We start from the raw sequence: 6,000 nt of genomic DNA, 5'->3' as shown, positions 1-6,000 counted from the left end.
CAGCTTTGCTGTGGATGTGGGTCGGAGTCCAAGAAGTCTGGAAGTCCAGTCCTGAATAGCTGAGTCTTCGGGTTCCGTCGGGAGCGTCGACAAAGCAAACCGGCAAGTCACTGGTGGTGCCTGTTTGAACCGGGTGGTCACTCCTTGACCACAAGGGAGATGTCTTCCGTCTTCTAGTCGATATAGAAAGTCGAAGGTCCAAGAGTTTTGTTTCAGAGATTCGTTACAGGATAATCTAATGTCTCTAGACACAGCTCCTATCTTTATACTAATCTAAGGGGCTGGAGAACCTGCTAGGTCCCTCCTATGGGTGGACCCTGAGAAGGGGGTGGTCACACCCCTTTCTCTTTGTCTAGTTTTGCACCAGAGCGGGGCTGGAGTGCCCCAGCAACTGGTTTGAACTGGGCTATGCATGGATCACCTTGTGTGCCCCAGGCAGTGTCTCATTTTGCAGCCCTCCCTGCCCCAATACACTATTGTCCAGGCCTCCCCTGCTGGAGTTTCTTCCAGCAGCAGGAGGTCAGACTCGTGTCTGTGGCAGCAGCATCCATTTTGTGATGCTGAAGCTCTGTTTAACTTTAACCGGGTAAAGCAGAAACCAACATGTCTTCTCCCTCTGGAAGGGTGGAATGCTACCCCCGCCACCAGAATTGGCGCGCGGGGGGGGGGGGGGTAGTATTCCAAAGCGTATGACACCTTACACGACATGTTTTGATGAAGCCAAACCAAAGTTAGCATTAACCGCGAGGAATAAAATGCACCTAAGAGTATATGGTATGGCTATATCATAGAACAGCTATAAGGACATGGTTCCGAAAGCTGCAGTGGGGCTCAGCTCATGCTAGGGCACCCTCTCACATAAAACCAAGCACTCTGCCTCCAGGATTGTTAAGGCCTGCCATAGGAGTGACTTATAGGTTACTAGACGCTATATATAAGGTAGATATAGATATACTATATCTAAGTAAGGGGTGATTACACCACCTTACCCAAGCTGAGTGATCAGCCTGTGGTGTCAGTTTGGATGGCCAGCCAGGGGTGGCATAATACACGCTGCAGCCCCTGGTAGGCCTTGGATGCACCTATGCCCTGGGTACCTATGGTACACTATACAAGGGCTCACAAAGGCGGCCCAATACCCAATCAGGTATGTACCTAAAGTACATGGTATCAATTTAGAGAGAGAACAGCTGGGCTGTGGGTCTGATTAGCAGGCCCACAGACACACTAAAGTCGAAAAAACAGAGAATCACAGAAAACAGTGGGGGTGACCATAGGAAGCAGACCCTACTCTCCTACATGTCTGATGGCCCTGGCCCACACTAACAAAGGGAGAGGTTGTGCACTGGCAGAGTGCACCCAGAACTGGTTTGGACTGGGTCCAGGACCCCTTACACCTAGAGAACAAAGACTTTTTGATTATAAATATGAGAGCTGAAACTCCTAAACTTTAGATCATCATGGAATTCAAGAGGAACCTTTGCTGAGGAGAAGAGCTGGAGAAACTGAAGAGAAGAACTGCCCTTGCTGTGTGTTCTGGGACAAACCTGCAGTTGCTATTCTGCCAAGGAAAGGAGAAGGACTTTGCTGTGTGCTGTGTCCCCTGCTTGAAGAAGATCTTCAAGAGCGCATTGTGTGAACGGCCATACAACTCAGTGTGAAAAATCGTGTGTATGTAAACATACCCCACACAGGTATGCTTCTATGAATGTTATGTCTATGAATGATGTGTGATATTAAAATAGATAACGGTGAAATGACATCAAGTAGAGATGAAATTCGCTAGTTAACACAAGGCAATATAACATTTGCCATTTAGGAATAGAAAAATATATCACAATTTTTCTAAAACTAAACGTGATTTCCACGTAATGATGATGTGTTGCAAAGGAAACTTCAATGGATGTTGACTCTTTGTCTTGTTCATTTTCTCTTTTGTTTCAGAGACCAATTTGGTTATTTTTTTTGATGGGCCAATTTCAGCCCAAAAAACAGACTAGCCGATTTTTGCAGTTTGTTTTTAGGAAAATAGGCATATGACCTATAAATTTATACATTTTCTCGAGTGTAGTAGAGATCAGAATAGATAGGTCCTGATGAGTAAAGCAGTGGGGACTGCTTACGAAACATGTCGACCAAGTAGGGCATAGCATATACCCCTACAAAAAAAAACATTTTAACATTCTCAGCTAGAGAAGTGAATAAATTGTTTTTTCTACTACCCAGGGAATTTTTAAGTACCTCTATTTTTCACATATTTCCACACTCCCTACCACTCACATCTTTAACACCACACATAGCCTTATTTCACAAAAACAAATGCTCCCACGTATTTCGTAGGTCAAAGCACGCCCCGCCCCGTAGAGGGACGGGAAGACCCCTATGATGAAGCATGACATTATGGGATTCTTAGTGTGTGAGGGGTATTAAAAAACACATAGTGCTTTCCCTGGTCAACACCAGGATCAGCAAGACTCACCTTATATTATATAAAAAAAACTGAAAAATCGGTAGAATCATATTGGTTATAAAGACTTTGTACTGGTGGTAGATTCTATCTGATAACCTCTAAACTCCCTCCTTTGGTTATTTTGTGATAGAAGATGTCCAATGGCCTGAGGAGAGCAGGCCTTCTGTTTTGAAGTCCCAGGAACAAAAGGACTTCACCCCCAGCACCCCTTGAACTCTGCTGTGTGAGTTCCCTGACCTGCCTAGAGTGCTTGATCCAGTTTTGGGGCCTCTGGAGGTTTGTTTCTGCTGTGTTAGGAGCTGGAAGAATAAGAAGCGTGAAAAGAACTGCAAAACCCATTGCATCGCTCTTCTTGCTGCAGGTTTCACCGGAGAATCTCGACGGCGCAAGAAGATTTCCATCGCATCGCCGTGCTGCTGCCAAGATCGTTGCAGTGCCTGTCGCCGCTGCAAGAACCGACGCATCGAGGAATTGTGGCTGAAGAGGACTGACTCCGCGCAACGTAATGCCGCTGCATCGATCGCTGTTGCATCCCGAAGATCTACGCATCGTACCTGTGCGAGACGCTTTCCCGACGCATCACTTGCGAACCGGAACCAGCACAAAGACTCAACGCATTGCTCCCCCTACGGACCGGACTCGAAGCAACCCGCCCGTTACAACGACTTGCGTTGGGGGGCGCTGGATAGTGAATAGTTCAATTTACTATTCCAACTCCAGTCCCCGTGGATAGTAGGGAAGGTGTTGGATAGTAAATATAACAAGAAAATCCCTGTGTTCTGTAGCAGCCTCTAATTGCTGAGGGAAATTGTCCCTGAGGGGTTTCTGCAACAATTTTAAGGGGCGAACTCAACAATGAACCAATGTATGTAAGCAACAAAATTTCACTGTGATTAAGTAATGGGCATATACAAACGAATAGAAATCAATTTGAGATTTATTTGAACCTCCCAACTGGGTTACAATCTAAAATAAATTTAAAAACAACTAAAAAACCTTTTGTAAAAAGGTCACACATTTAATCAAATACACTTAAAAAGTTTTTTCAAAACAAATCAATTTACAAAACAAGTCGACGCGGCGTTTCGGTGTCTTTCGATCTTTACACCTTCATCAGGACAAACATAAATATTTTGAAGTATCTATAAGTTAAACAACAGAAGTTTAGTATCATTATATGTCTAACAGTTTCATCAACACAGTTTGCTTACTCTTTTTGAGACTATTTACATCCCCTTCGGGCTGTCTATCACCATACGTTGAGCCTAAGCGTCGCCTAAGCAATTTCTCATACCCCACATTTCTGCATCTGTTCACTGTATTATTATTAGTGAGCAAAGTCCAATACCTGCAGTGCGGTTACAGACTCAAGTTAATCAATTTCATCAAGTCTTTTCTCTTGGCGTGGACTATGTTGTGATGATTAAGCCACGATTGGAAGCTATAAAAAGTATAAAGGGATGTATTATAGCCACAAAGCCCTGTGAATGACTGAATATCACTTCTTTATATCTAAATAGCTTGAATATTTTCAATGGGCCGTTTACCTTTTGGTTTTGCCTCAGCGTTTTCTCATTGCACGGAGGAACCACCGTATATTGGTGAGAAGGATATCTCAAATCTGGATTTGCGTTTGATGCCCTGTGTAGATAAATACATACCTTCCCTTAGTTAGTTTTGGACTGTATGAGGGAAAAGAAGGATAAATGGGCAAGGGGATAGGGTGGGTATTAGGAGGTGGCGAATACTTATAATCCCTCCAAAAGGTACTCACCAACCCAAGATTGGTTAGATTTGCCGGTGTGCTCTTTGAATTATGCACCTCCACTTGGTAATCTAGTTATCAGGTCAACGATGTCTATAAGAAAAAAGTTTATTTCGACCTGATCAGTATCATATTACTCCTTACGTTTTTGTATTCACTGTTTTGATTTTTTCAGGGCTATATATTTCTATTATAAACATCTCTTGATTTTTTAACCTCTCTTGATTTTTTACCCTTAGCGTCATAAAGAGTCTTTTGTTCTTATATATTTAATCAAGCATTTGCATTGACTCTTAAGAGATACCTCTCGAATTTATCCCGAACCGGGTTCAGTATTTCTCAGAGTGTTTCAAGGATGAAGCTATTGCTAGATGCTAGATGTTTATGACCCTCCCATCATTTAGCGTGCCTATCTTGGACAGAAACAGTTTTTTAAAAAAAATTTTAAAGGTTCAACTTTCTGGTAGATTGGAATACCCCTTCTATATCAAGGGAAGGACTCCTATTCACAAAATGGTCATAGTACCACCCTTCCACACTTCTATCAAGTAAAAGCACTCTCTATTCACATACCTGTAGTTTATCAGCCGGCCTCCCTGTTCCTCCGTGCGTTCGCCTTCGTGTAAATTCAAAGGGTAAACACACTTTCTGAGTCTGCGTTTTTATGCTGACTTTGCTCATCTTAACCCGGAAGTTAAACTCAAATTTTTGTTTTATAAAACTATTCCTAACCGATACACCAAGTTATCGGATTTCATCTTATATTCTAATGATTTTGAACCTAGCTGTTTAACCATTTGCTTTTTAGTTATATTTAAAATCTTGATTATCGCATTCTCGAACAGTCATCCCGGAAGGAATTCTCGGGCAATTTCGGGGATAGTCTAGTGGTTCAAGTCCCTTATGGAGTTTGTTCATAGAGCAAACATATCGAGTGATTACTTTGAAAGCCTCGCTCTTCCGCTTTCTTTATATTATTTTTTCGTATGGATTTTAATTTTATATATTTCTGTAGAACTATTGTGCGGCCATCTTGGAATGGGATATTGGAAAATTTTACGTGGGCCATGTTTGAGCGACCTCATAGATGGTTCGGCCATTTTGAATTGGGAAACTTTTACGTATTCATCATCAGCCATGATGCTGTACTTACATTGACGATTTGTCGCATCACCCAATGTAATGAAGTACACACATGTCATAAAAGGAAGAGAATCTTACATTCAAAGTCACAGAGTATACTTAATAATGTACCAACTGCTGGGCTTTTATATGCCCCCTCTTTGCGTAATCGATTTTGTGGATATTTATACATACATGCATGTATTACATCACAATTCATATCAGAATGAGTTTTCAATGTAGTGATTTAGTAGAGGTCATAATTATCTTAGATTCAAACCACGTCAATGTTAAACCATAAAAATATCTTTTAGGTATTATAATCCATATCTATGCATCAACAATATAGAACAGAGTGGTAAAATAAAACAACAAGTTTCATTCAAAGACAGCTGGGTCAGGACAAGTAAGAGAGTGAGCATAGATGGATCGATGGTAACTCAACAGGATATATAATTAACACAAATGTAATATTCAACATTGTTGGTTGCATGAGCAGCTTTATATGAACACAAACAGTTTATAACCACCACCAATTTATATCCTCTGTTAGAGGGCAACAGTATCCAGTTATGTACCGTCTAGCTAACCATCTTAGTTTATTTCATGGATCTCTGTTTGGATGTTATAAGATAAGTCTCTC

The sequence above is a fragment of the Lissotriton helveticus genome, chromosome 5_1 (assembly GCF_964261635.1).
Source record: "Lissotriton helveticus chromosome 5_1, aLisHel1.1, whole genome shotgun sequence".
Lineage (NCBI taxonomy): Eukaryota > Metazoa > Chordata > Amphibia > Caudata > Salamandridae > Lissotriton > Lissotriton helveticus.
The sequence above is the reverse complement of the archived record's forward strand: the minus strand, read 5'-3'. Positions refer to the sequence as shown.